The sequence below is a fragment of the Piliocolobus tephrosceles genome, chromosome 11 (genome assembly GCF_002776525.5).
Source record: "Piliocolobus tephrosceles isolate RC106 chromosome 11, ASM277652v3, whole genome shotgun sequence".
Taxonomy (NCBI): domain Eukaryota; kingdom Metazoa; phylum Chordata; class Mammalia; order Primates; family Cercopithecidae; genus Piliocolobus; species Piliocolobus tephrosceles.
This window is the reverse complement of record NC_045444.1, coordinates 67,727,892-67,743,273: the sequence shown is the minus strand read 5'-3', so window position 1 is coordinate 67,743,273 and position 15,382 is coordinate 67,727,892. Positions and strand designations below refer to the sequence as shown.

The 15,382-nt window shown below is 35.6% G+C and overlaps 1 pseudogene; it reads right to left on the bottom strand.

The window, feature by feature from the left end:
* Positions 1 to 14,206: 14,206 nt before the first annotated feature.
* Positions 14,207 to 14,316, bottom strand: LOC111542872 (annotated as a pseudogene).
* Positions 14,317 to 15,382: the final 1,066 nt, after the last annotated feature.

Genomic DNA, 15,382 nt, shown 5'->3' with positions numbered 1-15,382 from the left:
AACAAAGCTGGAGGCATCATGCTACACTACCTGACTTCAAACTATACTACGAGGCTACAGTAACAAAAACAGAATGGTACTGGTACCAAAACAGAGATATAGACCAATGGAACAGAATAGAGGCCTCAGAAATAACACCACACATCTACAACCATCTGATCTTTGACAAACCTGACAAAAACAAGCAATGGGGAAAGGATTCCCTATTTAATAAATGGTGTTGGGAAAACTGACTAGCCATATGCAGAAAACTGAAACTGGACCCCTTCCTTACACCTTATACAAAAATTAACTCAAAGTGGATTAAAGACTTAAATGTAAGACCTAAAACCATAAACATCCTAGAAGAAAATCTAGGCAATACCATTCAGGACATAGGCATGGGCAAAGACTTCATGACTAATATACAAAAAGTAATCACAACAAAAGCCAAAACTGACAAATGGGATCTAATTAAACTAAAGAGCTTCTGCAGAGCAAAAGAAACTATCATCAGAGTGAATAGGCAACCTACAGAATGGGAGAAAATTTTTGCAATCTATCCTTGTGACAAAGGGCTAATATCTAGAATCTACAAAGAACTTTAACAGATTTACAAGAAAAAAACAACCCCATCAAAAAGTGGGCAGAGGATGTGAACAGACACTTCTCAAAAGAAGACATTTATGTGGCCAAAAAACATGAAAAAAAAAAGCTCATCATCACTGGTCATTAGAGAGATGCAAATCAAAACCACAATGAGATACCATCTCATGCCAGTTAGAATGGCAATCATTAAAAAGTCAGGAAACAACTAGATGTTAGAGAGGATGTGGAGAAATAGGAACACTTTTACACTGTTGGTCAGAGTGTAATGTTCAACCATTGTGGAAGACAGTGTGGCAATTCCTCAAGGATCTAGAACTAGAAATACCATTTGACCCAGCCATCCCATTACTGAGTATATACCCAAAGGATTATCAATCCTTCTACTATAAAGACACATGCACATGTATGTTTATTGCATCACTATTCACAATAGCAAAGACTTGGAACCAACCCAAATGCTCATCAATGATAGACTGGATAAAGAAAATGTGGCACATATACACCATGGAATACTATGCAGCAATCAAAAAGGATGTGTTCATGTCCTTTGCAGGGACATGGATGAAGCTGGAAGCCTTCATTCTCAGCAAACTAACACAGGAACAGAACACCAAACACCACATGTTGTCACTCACAAGTGGGAGGTGAACAATGAGAACACATGGACACAGGGAGGGGAATATCACACACCAGCCTGTCAGCGGGTGGGAGGCTAGGGGAGGGATCACATTAGGAGAAATACCCAATATAGATGATAGGTTGATGGGTGCAGCAAACCACCATGGCACATGTATACCTATGTAACAAACCTGCATGTTCTGCACATGTATCCTAGAAATTAAAATATAATTGAGAAAAAAAAGGAACAATTTTGCTGAGACTGGGAATCAAGGTTATTGGTCCAGGTATAATGACTTGAAGTGAGCTGCCTGGGAGGTGGCTTTTGACAACACTAACCTCCCGATGCAAATCATTACACACTTCTATTATCCCTATCCTTAGGCAAATTTACTTATTCAACAAGAATCTTAATTTCATAACTCTAATGCCTCATTCTTCACTTCCTATGAAAACAAAAACCGTATATGCCTTTGAAACAGTTCCAGCCATCATATCTGATTAAAGTGTGGCCGCATTTTAACCTCAATGTCTTTTTTAAAAAGTGTAATCTTAGTAGGCACAAACCCCAGGATACAAACATAATTTGCCAGCTGAGTTAGTTAGCAAGAAAGAATATATTTATCTGTTTTTTTTTAATTTAAAATAAATAAGCAAACATATCACCTCAGTGAAAGCTATCCAAAGGTAGTTTCAGAACTCTCCAAATTGTGAAGGAAATAAACAGCCAAGGGAACGAATTTTCAAACTCAGTTCCAGTACCTATTGGAACTTAAAAAAAAAAGAATTAGATGTTGAGTGTTCTTCAGGGACACACTTAAATTTGTGATATGAAAAAGAAATGAATTCATTTGTCAATAAGGCACTTGTGAGGGGAAAATATGAAAAGAAACAAATCTATCTTGATTTTTAATAAACATGAATTTAATAAACTTAATGTTTATTGAAAAACAAATTTTTTATTTAAATCTTCTTTTATTAAAAAATAAAAACAGTGCATACAAATAATTTCATTTTTGCAAGGTTTAAGAACAAGGATAAGTAATGTGTGGTATTAGAAATCAGGATGTTAATGCTTGGGGTAGGTAGTGACTAGAAGAAGGCACAAGGAGTTTCTGGGGTACTTGATTTTTGATCTGGGTGTTGGTTACACAGGTATGTCCACTTTGCAGAAATGTATTGAACTGCATAATTATGATTTTTCACTTTTCTGTATGTATCTGTTAAAAAAGTGGAAATGAAGAATTGGACTTGCATGCACCAGCAACCATTAGAAAATGCTTTCCTTTCAACAATATACCATTTATACTTTATGTAATATACACAAATTAACTCAAAATAGATCCAATACCTAAATGTAAGAGCTCAAACTATAGAACTCTTGAAAGAAAACAGGGAAACATCTTCATGACATCATTACAGTGATTTTCTGAATAGTTCCAAAAGCCTCGCCAATAATTAAAATTTAAAATTTTTGCACATCAGAGGACCCTATCAAGAGAGTGAAAAACAACCCACACAATGGGACAAAATATTTGCAAATCATATGTCTGACAAGGGATTAATTTCCAGAACATATAAGCTCAACAACAAAAACAAATCCAAACAACCCAATTTAAAAAATGAGCAGAGTACTGAATATCCATGTCTCCAAGGAAGATATACAAATGGGCAATAAGCATATGAAAAGATGGGCAACATCATTAGTCATTAGGGAAGTGCAAATCAAAACCACAATGAATACCACTTCACATCCATTAGGGTAGCTATTATTTTTTAAAAAAGAAAATAATAACTGTTGACAAAGATGTGGAGGAATTGGAACACACGTATTGCTGATGGGAGTGTAAAATAGTTCAGCTACTGTGGGAAACAGTATGGTGGTTCTCTAAAAAGTTGAACATGTAATTACTGTATAATCCAGCAATTTCACTTCTATGTATAAATCCAGATGAATTGAAAGCAGGAATGCAAAAAGGTACTTGCATACTAATGTTCATGACAGTATTATTTACAATAACCAAATGATAAAAATAACCCAAATGTCCATCAGTTGATGAATGGATAAATGAAAGGTGGTATATACATACAATGGATTATTATTCAGCCTTAAAAAAGAATAAAATTTAGATAACATGCTACAACATAGCCAGATGCAAAAGGACAAATATTGAACTAAGCCAGATGCAAAAGGACAAATATTGTATTCCACTTAAATGAGACAACCAGAATAGGCACATTTGAGGGGTTATAATGAGGTGGAACAATGGGAAGTTACTGTTTAACTGTACAGAGTTTCTGTTGTGGAAATGGATAGTGGTGACGTTTATTCAACATTGTGAATGTACTTAATGTCACCGAATTATATACTTAAAAACAGTTAAAATTGTAAAGTTTATGGTATGTTCATCACCATAAAAAGATACCATTTAGAATGGAAATAAAAATTATAAAAAACCTAAGAGTAAATCTAAGAAAAGATGAGAAAATTATCAAATTAGTTGAAGATCATTAAATAATAGCTATACAGAAAGATATACCATATCCATGATTAGAGAGACTCAATGTTATACAAATGTCAATTATTCACAAATTAATCTGAAGATTTAATGCAAATCCAATTAAAATTCAAACTTTTTTTTGTTGTTTGTTTTGTTTTTCTTGTAAAACTAGACAAATTGATTCTGAAACTTAAATAGGAAAGTAAATGGTCAAGAACAGCCAAAGCTCAAACTGAAGAAGACATAAAGACTGAAGCTAGACATTATGATTTATTATTATGCCCTAAAAATTAAGACTGCAGGGCTCAAACAAGGATGAACATTATGCTAATAGCTAATGGGATGTCATTGGTGTAATGGCTATTGATACAGCTCACTCCCTTACTTCACCTCCTTCAGGTCTCATCTCAAAGGCCTTCTTCCTAGTGAGGAATGAGTAATATGTAAAATAACAATGTCTGCTCCTCCCACCCACACTACAGTCCTTATTCCCTGTTTCCATTTTAGTTTCTCCACAGCAATTTATAACCCTTGAACATTCTTTATATTTTACTTCTGTATCTCTTTATCATATCTCACTATAGGATAAACTATACAAAGGCAGGAATTTCTTCTTCTTGTTCACTGCTGTGTCCTCAGGGTTTGGAACACTACCTGATTAAGTATTCATTTTCTTAAGTAAATGAATACAACAGTTTAGAATACTCAAAAACAGACCTGCTCATATAAGGATGTCAAATATATGACCAAGCTGGCATTACAAGTCAGAGGAGAAAGGATGAATTATTGAAGAAAGGCACTTTTTTCTTTATCCAGTTTTCAGCTTCACTTTATTCCTAAATTTGCCTAACATTGAAAGAACTTAATTTCTACAAATAAGATTTATTTTAGTCTCTCACCCTATAGATTGTTCCTTTAATATGAAAAAGACACAAAGTTGCAGGACAAAGTGACAAAATTATCCATATAGATTTTTAAAAATCTACTCCTTACATCATACCTAGAAATTGATTTCAAATGGATTAAAGTCTTAGAGGTGAAAAGGTGAAAATGAAAATTTTAGAACTAGAAAAAAAGAATTTTTTTCTAACTTCCAGATAGGGAAGAATTTCTTAAACAAGGTGAAAAAAAAAAAAAAAAAAAAAGAAAGAAAAAAAGCACATTATAAAGGAACTGATGGATAATAATGTAATTTGGATGTGTGTCCTCTCTAAATCTCATGCTGAAATGTGATTCTCAGTGTTGGAGGTGTGGCCTGTTGGGAGGTAACTGGATCGTGGGGACAATCATCCCTCATGAATGGTTTAGCACCATCTCCTTGGTGGTGAGTTCTTACTCAGTTAGATCATGTGAGATCTGGTTGCTTAAAAGTCTAGGACCTCCCCTAACCTCACTCTCTTGTTCCTGCTCTCACCATGTGACATGCTGCCTCCCTGTTTGCTTTCTGCCATGACTGTAAGTTTCCTGAGGCCTCACCAGAAGTAGATGTCAGCACCATGCTTCCCATAAAGCCTGCAGAACTATGAGCCAATTAAATCTCTCTTTATAAATTACCCAGTTTTAAGTATTATTTATAGCAATGCAAGAATGGTCTAATACAGATAATTTTTACTACATTAAAATTAAGAGCATCTATTTATTATGTGTACTATTTTTTAAAAAGTTAAAATACAAGTCGCAAACTGGCAAAAGATATTTAAAAGAGCATAACCAGTGGAGGATTACAATCCAAAATATTTAAAGAAAACCTATAATAGGAAAAGATAAATAATGTAGTAGGAAAGTGGGCAAAAAACATAAACATGTAACCTTGTTAGAAATTAAAGACATGCAAATTAGAACCACAGTGAAATACCAATTTTTTACTCTTCCATTTGGTCACAATTTTTTAAAGTTGGAAAATTTCAAGTCTTGCCTGGGTTGGAGCAATAGAGCTCTTATCTGTTTCTTGTGGGTGGGTAACTGGTACAACTACTTTGGAAAAAATATCCTCTGGCTTAGCAAATTTATTCTTAGGTATGCAGCTTAGAAAAACTGTTAGACATGTGCATCTGGAGTCAAGTCCAAGAATGTTAGGCAAGTTCTACCCACAGCAACAAAATGCTGGAAACAACTCAAATATACATTAACTACAGAATGGATAATTGAATGTTACTAGTCATACAATAGAAAACTATATAACAGTGCAAGAGGATGACTCATAGACAGCATTTGTCAACATGGAAGAACCTGGAAACATAATGCTGAGTGAAGGAAGCAAATCACAAAAGAGAACATATGAATCTATTTATATAAAGTTTGAATCTAGGCAAATTTAAAGTCATTTCTTTAGAGATTTAGTAAAGTGATCAAGAAAAGCAATGAATTGTTGAAAGAAAAACTGAATAAATGGACACATCGGTTGGTATAATTGTTTCCTCTCACTGAGAAAAGTAGCATGGCCATCAAGAAAAACTTTTATGTACATATTTTGCCAAAAGCAGACGTTCTTGTCATTTAGGGATTTTTCAAAAAGAAAAGGAAAAATAATAATCTTAAATTCTCTTTCCTTGGCAAAATTTTTTCCTGCCAATCGAATAAACAACAACAAAAGAAATAAAGTATCTGTGGTTTAATTTCTCTGAGTTTTTTTGTGAGACATCTTTCACAATGTGGCATACACCACATTCTTCACAATTAAATTTTCCAAACAGGGTAGGAGTTACTGTTCCTTCCTGGTGGAGGGGCTCAATTAACTCCTGGTCCTGGTGTTCAGACTCTAAAATGACTTTGCTCCCTCTCCAAGTTATAACTGTGTAACAATTGCTGATGAAGGAAATTGATGTGATCATGTCTGGCTAGCAGGAAACTCCGCAGATAAGTGGTCAGACCATTACACGGTAGCCTTAATGGACCAGAAGCTCAGTCTGTCTCCGCCTGTCCTGAAACCCCATTTTGCTCTACAGAGTCTGGATTTTGTCATAGTATGATTTTAATATCATCATCGTAGTTTAATTATTCTTAAATATTAGAAATATTAAAATAATTATTAAAAATACCTTACTAAAGAAATAAAAAGTTTTATAAAACTTGACATGTGAATTTGTAAACTTTTATTGGTTGAAAGGTACTAAATAACTAGAACAACTTTCAAACAACAGCAGCAACAACCAAAAGCACTTTTAAAAAACTGTATTAGAAATAATAAATCTGTTAACACAAAACAAATTTATGGTCACTATTTCCTGTAGAAGGATATGTTTTTCCCTCTTACTTTATTTGAAAAGGGAAAATTTTCAGTCCACAAATGCATTAGAGTAATTATTAAAGCTTCATAAAACACAAGGAAAACAATTTTCATATTTTTAAGTCATACAAAATTTCACTGAGTAGTTCCTATTGAGATGCACATTAACACAAACATAAATCATTACTACATTCTACTGTACCATCCCTCAGGTTAAAAAAACTATCTCAGTATATACTTATTATATATAAGTTTAGGGAATTAAAATTCTTATTTTGGACGGTCTTTGGAAGAGTATTTTACAATGGAGTGAACTCTTAAAAAGTGTAAATCAAGGCTGGGCAAAGGTGGCTCACGCCTGTAATCCCAGCACTTTGGAGGCCAAGGTGGGCGGATCACATGAGGCCAGGAGTTCAAAATCAGCCTGGCCAACATGGTGAAACCCCGTCTCTACTAAAAATACAAAAATTAGCTGGGTGTGGTGGTGTACATCTTTAATTCCAGCTACTCAGGAGGTTGAGGCACGAGAATCACTTGAACCCAGGAGGTGGAGGTTGCGGTGAGCCAAGATCGTGACACTGCACTCCAGCCTGGGCGACAGAGCAAGACCCTATCTCAAAAACAAATGAAATGAAATAAAATAAAACGAAATAAAATAAAATACTGGTAATCAACTTCTCTTTGCCACTATCTAACTATGAGATCTTGAATAAGTGGTGTTACTTTTCTGGAACTCAGTTTTCTAGTCTAGATTTTCTCTTATGGCTGATTCTATTCTAATAAATTTTGCTAGATTCCATATTTTGACTTTACTGTTAACTAAAAGACATGCTATTTAACCATGTAACACAAGTATTTGGGGCAGGTTTGCAGTATTATAAATCATTAGAGGGGTCACCTTGGCTATACTAACTTCCCTAGTATCCCTAATGCCCAACCTGTTACATGGAGTAGGTGCTGCACACTATGTTTTTGAATAAAGGAATGAATGAATGAATAGCTTTAGCTCAGGGAGTTACTAATGCTCATAATTTTACTGAAAATCTGTAACTTTTAACTCATTAAGATATTATAGTAGGCCGGGTGCAATGGTTCACACCTGTAATCCCAGGTCTTTGGGAGGCCGAGTGGGGTGGATCACCTGAGGTCAAGAGTTCGAGACCAGCCTGGCCAACATGGCGAAACCCCATCTCTACTAAAAATACAAAACATTAGCCAGGCATGGTTGTGGGTGCCTGTAATTCCAGCTACTCAGGAGGCTGAGGCAGGAGAATTGCTTGAACCCAGGAGGTGGAAGTTGCAGTGAGCCAAGGTCCCACCATTGTACTCCAGCCTGGGCAACAAGAATGAGACTCCATCTCAAAAAATAATTAAAAAAAAATACACACGCACACACACACACATATATATAAAAGTAAATTCTGTATGTGAGTTTTAAATTATCTGATTTTCCTTGGGGGATTTGTTTTCTTTTTACCTCTTACCTCTGCAATCCTCTGCCCTGCTCACAGACCAGCATTCTGAAGAGATTGAGTTTTGAAACAGTTGAAAGAAATTGATTAGAGAGCAAGAGTGTAGTTTTTACTTAGCATTCAATGGCCAATTAACATGCCTTCTACCCACTCACTAAACAATCTTGGGCATGTTAATTCTCCATCGTGGGTCTCTCTGGTTCTTTAAAAAATGAGGATAACAACATTGACTTGTTTTGAAGAGGAAACAGCTAACAGCCATAAAGATTACAGTTCATCAGTGAGCCTGTGGAAGGCTAATCTCTAATATCAGTCAGTGTGCGATATTCACCTGGTTGCTTCCTTTGGGGAAAACTTCTGGAAACAAAATAGTACCCATTAAGAAATACAGCTTTTTCCCTTTCACAGTTGCCAAAGTTTGTTTATTTTGAGGGTTGTTAGTTATACTTATTTTTTTTCCTTTTCTAATTAAGGTGTTCTGGAAATAAGATCATTATCCTCGTGGATATCTGCTGGGTAGAGTACCCTTGAAGGTCAAGATTTTTGCATGATTCATCAAAGGAAATAATGAGGCAGTAAGTAAATTTAAAGTCCAGACTCAGGTTCTTTGTGGGGGAAAAAAAAAAAAAAAAAAAAAAAATGGCAAATACACGCTTGCTCTCTAACCAGTTTCTTTCAGTTGTTTCAAAACTCAGTCTCTCCAGAATGGTGGTCTGTGAGCAGGGCAGAGGGTTGTAGAGGTAAGAGGTAGAAAGAAAAAAAAATCAGTTGAAACAGAATATTTTTGGAAAATTATTACTAACTTTAAGATTGGACACTTTTTAAAGGCATCCTTACAAAGTTATACAAATATATCAAAAAATCTGATTATTATAAATATCATATCCAGTTTTGACAAAAATGAGTCATAAAATGAGAATGTTTCCCTTTCCCTACAGGTTTGACTGGTTGTGGTAATTAATTTTTAACATCTGTTAAGGTGATTTGCTCTGTAAAATGATAAATTATCAAATAGCAGGGCATAAAAGTGACAATTGCACGTATATTGTGCACCATATGGCCCAATTCAGTACCAATATAGGGAACAACACAGGCTTGGTAAACAATAGGGATAATATGGCCTATGTTAACAAGAGTAGATTTCTATTAAGTAGTGAAAGTACAAAGTCATATGGTAAATTTTGGCCTCACAAAGATGAGACTAATATCATTAGCTATTTATTGCAAAGGAATGAAATTTTTTCAAATTAAACTCATGATGGATTTTAATAACTTGGTTAATGTTAGCAAACGATTATGCCTCAAGCCATTATAATAATGATCATTATTAGCAAGAGTCTGTTTTCACAATGTTTATAATGCTTAAAATTAATCCAGAAGTCAAGAGTCATTAAATCATTTCACCTGCAGCAGAATTTAAAAGACGCACATATTTCACATAATTGCAATTTAAAAACAAAAGCTATGAAGGCAGTGGAAAAATACACAAGAAAATCAAGCTGTTAACTACAGTGCCACCAAGCGACCAACCTCAAAATTCCACATATAATCAAAAGGGCAAATATAAAGGAAAATAATTATATGCAGAAAAGAGACCACAGCATGAACCTCAGATGGATGCTGATTATGGACCTCATTGAATCTCAAAACTCTAAGAGGTCAACTTTTAACTATCTAGAATTAATCATTTTCATCTAGGAAACTTCAGGGATCATCAGTGGATTTCCAGAGAGCTTGCAAATTGCTGAGTTTGAAACACAGATGGAGATAAGTCCTTTAAAACAGTAGCTAGATTTTCAAATGTAAGGGAAAAAAAGTTATGTTTGAGTTGTATGAAAGAGTTGACCATTCCAGATGACATGGTATGGTCTTCGGATACAAAGAATAAAGTGTGAACAAAAGAGAAAATTATAATAGAAAACATTTAATTATATCCCCTAGAATCTTTTCTAGGTGTCAGGTTTAAAGTCTATAAAATGTTGGAATCAGACCAGATTATTTCTAAAGTCACTTACCAGGCCAGAAATCCTATGGCAAAGATCATTCAAGTCATGTGGCTCCACAAATTTTATGCAAAACATGGACATATATGCTTGTACAGTATGAGATTGTACTCTAATAGTTGAACTGATAACACACCTCAATTGAAGTAAAAACTAAAAGGTGTTAAAGAAAAATAGAAAAAAAAAGCTTATAAATCCAGATAAAAGATAATTTGGAAATAACTCTTACCAGTAATGTTTGAATCATTTATTTTTTCATTTATTCATCAAGTGTATCTGGAGTTCTAACTATGTGCCGGGCATGTGGGCTGAGTTCTAGGGATAAAAACATACCATGGGAACTGTTTTCCAAGATGGGAAGATATCATTAATAAAAAGAACTCAGAACTAATCACATGAGGCTAAAAAAAATGTGAGTTGAAAAAGGGTAAGAAGTTAGCCCGGCTTCCAAGGTATATATAGATTAATTATAGTCTATAGACGAAAATATCTGACCCCACCCTTATGAGTTATCCCTGGAAATGCCGTCATTATTCTTAGGTCAAGCAGCATAAAACTGACAACCAATCAACCAACAAAAAATGACTAAGGGAGTGACGAGTCTGAATGACTAATGGGAGAAACTTAGGAGCTAAACATAAACCATTTTACTGTATAGACTGACCAAACCAGGTCTAAAAATAGAAAACTAATGTGGGGATTGATATTGTTTTCCAGTGCACAAGGAGATAACCATGGGAGTGGACAGTAAGATAGAGTTTGGAAGAGGAAACTTCAGATAATTTCAGAAAAAAATACATCCTGCCGGAGAAATTTATCCCATTAATACAATCACTAGAGAGCAATGTTAGAGATTCCATTTGTTGATGGGTTGGGAACCCACTAACTGAAGCTTTAGGGCATGTGTTATTATCTGAGGAGTAGAATGGGCCGCTGGTGCCTCTCAGTCTCTGATTTACACTCTGCAAATGCTCAGGGCAGAAGTGGAAAATCATTAAGGAAAAGCAAGTGCATTCTCTGTGGAATATGGAAATGGATTATGGCATGTTTCAAAGTTACAAACTATTCAATTAAGTCATTTCCCCCTTCACTTGTTGCTTCTTTCCTATTGGTTCCAATGAAGAAGCCAAACAGGCCCAACACTCTACTTTTCCAGAGAACTGGAGTCCAGTCTGAATGCCACCGACTAAAAGAATATGATAATTTTTTTTTCCTAAAGATTGTCCACATTTGCCATGCAAAACAGCTCAAATTTCTGGTTCTCTTTCTCCTTGTCCTGAAATCAACAAACATGCAAAAATGTCACCTGGGCAAGGTGAGTTAGTCCGAGAGTGTCCAGTGTGTCTGATTGCTGCTGACTTGTCTACACCCACACAGTCCCTTACAATGACCTCTAGGAAATAAGAACATGTCCTGATTTTGTTGGACAGGTGCAACATTCAATCAGCTCATACTTGGCTCTAGTCTGACCATGCCAGAGAGGGCCAGCCATTATCTTCTGTTGTATTTTTAAAGTGCAGAAAACAAAAAGCAACTACCTTTTTGGTTCTGTGACTAGGCACCTCTGTTCAGCTTCTATCCCCAGTTTGGAGTTTGGAGGTCAGTGGTGTTCTTCTCATAACTTCTACCTGGTGGTTTGGACCTTGGCTCTTTGAGTTAAATATATGACTTCTGATTTTAACCATCTGCTGTATTTCTAGACTGAACTGGCTGCACTTATTGTTTGTTTGTTTCCTGATGTATTTTTCCCCTCTCTTAGACCTAAGCTATGAACCCAATGTTGATTCACAAAACTTTGCAGTAATCTTTGATCTATAAGGAAATTTTTAAAAATTGATTCAATGTTTCAGGATTCATCTTCTCAGGTTTGCTGGTACAGAAACTTTTTCATTTTCAGACCTATGCCTGTTTGTCATCTTAAAAAAAACCCATTCTTTTGGTCATTCCAGGTATAAATGAACAATTATAATAACAGTGATATATCTGCTAAAGTAATAAATTATAGTTTAAGGTGTCATTTAAGCTATAAGTTATTAGTTATTAGTGGTCACTTTTATAGGTAGTTTTTTTTTGTGTGTGAACTGTGCCTTTCTTTGCATGTGTTATAAATCTATGTAGTGGGAATTTGTTTTATTTTAATATGAGTGGTTAGAAATATTCTAGAATAATGATATAACTGATATATCCAATTAGTTTACCAAAGCATTATCTATCATAGCTTAGTGCATGCACTCTATAATTTTCTTGCATAAGAAAATTATTATTATTTCTTGTAAGTACAACTGGCATTCACATTTTTCCTCAATCTATAATTTAGAAATTTTGATAATAGAGAGGTAAATAGATGGTCTTTCTTGATGAGTTATAATTAAGGCATCAAACACTTACTTAGTGTTAGGAAATAAATTGCCTTAAAATACACTTATGCAAATACCTCAAATGGACCCACATGACTTCAGTAGCTGAAAGTAATTATAATAGAAATTTTCAATTCTAGTCCATAGGAGAGTACAAATACTAAAGCTCCCACACTTGTAAGAAATATGCCAGAATTTGCAAAAAAAAAAAATTTATTTACAGAAATGTCCATTTATTCTCACACTTGTTTTCAGCTGCTTCGAGAGAACAAGTTGACACGGACAGCATCAGCTAACATCATTGCCTGAATTCTCCTTGGTAATTGACTTTAATTGTCAGAGCATAAGACTGGGGAATGGGAGATACACTACATGACTTCTCTGTTCATATATCTCCCTTCTTTCCATCCTCCCCCACCTTTAGTTTGTGAGATGTACTTCCCAGTCATGTGGGTTTTGGAATTCTATCTAATCAAGGAGTTTACACACAAGGCATAGACCACAGATCAGAGGTAATCCTAATCATTTGAAATGGCATGGAACCAAAAAGAAGAATTCTAACTTCTACATTATCACGCTATTTTTTTTTTTGCTATAAAACAATAAATAATTCTTAGAAATCAAAAAAATTCTTAGAAATTGTTATGATTTGATGTTTATGAAATCATAAACATTAGATCCTAAATCTGATTCTTAGAATCTTACGCATGTTAGGAATTGGGATTAAATTATACATAGCTTTGTTAATAATAGGTTAGATCACATGAAATTACTATTTTTAACTGACAAATAATTGTGTATATTTATGTAGTATAATGTGATGGTTTGATATATATATATAGACAGTATAGAAAGATTCAGTCAAGCTAATTAACATATCCATCATCTGACATCATTTTTTTTGTGGTGAGAACATTAAAAATCTATTCTTCTAGCAATTTTGAAATAAACGTTATTAACTGTGTTAGTCCATCCTTGTTTTACTATCAAGAAATACCTGAGACTGGGTAATGTATAAAGAAAAGAGGATTATTTGGCTTGTGGTTCTGGAAGTTGTACAGGAAGCATGGCAGCATCTGCTTCTGGTGAGGCCTCAGGGATCTTTCAATCATGGCAGAAGGCAAAAGAGGAGTGAGACGTCACACAAGGCTAGAGCAGGAGGAAGAAAGAGAGGGGAGAAGTGCTACACACTTTTAAACAACCAGATCTCATGACAACTAACTATTACAAGAACAACACTGAGGAGATGGTGCTAATCTACTTGTGAGAACCCCACCCCTTTGATCCAATCACCTCCCACCCAGCCCCACCTCCAACACTGGGGATTACAGGTGAACGAGATTTGGGTGGGGACACAGATCCAAACCATATCATTAACTATGTTCAAAATGCAGTGCAATAGATCACTAAAGCTTATTCCTGCGATCTAACTGGAACTTTGTAAAAATGATGGTTAGATTCCACGAAGTGGTAATGCCTGAACTGTATATATGCTATTAGGCCCAAAGGCCCAATAGGGGAGTGTTAACCTGTTCTCCTTTCATGAAACACTGAAATTACAATTTTTGTATGTTAAAAAGATCAAATGTTGGCAGCTTCTTAAGGTTTAACTACATAAAATCGGAGTATAATAGGAAATTTTATTAAACAGAGCTATGTGCCAGGTATTCTATTAGTTACATGTTTATTATATTAGACTTTTACAAAACGTTGCCGGGTTGATATTATTATTATTCCCATTTATAGAGGAGAAAATGATGTAGTTTGACAAAGTTGGCATGGCTATTAGCTTCTGGTTTAAACCTATGCCTCTTTTCTTTTTTTTTTTTTTTAAAGATGGTGAATTGGAGGGGTTGTTAGTATGCCTCTCCCACTTGGAAAGACAAAATAGTGTGGAGAGATTCATGCTGTGAACTTTTTTCCAAGAAGCAATACAGGAACTTAACAGAAAAACTGAAGAAACCACAGACCCCTTGAAAGAAGCAGTAGGCTGCAGCCTACACCATAAGCCAGGCAGATAACTGTGAGTCCCCATAGTATTCAGGGGGAGAAACTGCCTCTGGGATATACACTCCCACTGGAGAACCTGGCAATCCAGTCCCGAGAGGAAGCCCTCAACCCTACCCAGAGCTGGAACTGATTTAGTGAGCATCGGGGAGAATATGAGAAGGAGTGGCATTGGGACATGCTTTGGCTCCCAGATGCCAGTGGGGACAAAGGGAAGACATTTCTGATCCTACCTCACAGTGGATCTCATGGAAGTTGGGCAGTTAACTCAGGCAGTGGTCACAGGTGGAGAGAAGCTCCCAACTGAGATTCGTGATATAATCTCAACTAGGAACGAACCCCCTAGACCACGGGCAGAAAGTGTGCTGTAACCACAGGTGCAGAAGCTGGATGTCCCTGCTTCGGGGCCAGACTGGGAGAGGCATGACCTGAAAGCTGTGGTTTCTTTCTCAGTGGGGAAGGTTTATGGCCTGGGGCAGTTGTGGGTTCTGAGCACAGGCTGTCTGGAACCTAGCTAGCTGCTGCTAGTGGAACAATGTGGTGCGAGACCTGCTTTGCTAAGTGCATGGGAGCTGTGTGGGGCTTACTGCCACCTGCTATTCCCCACTCC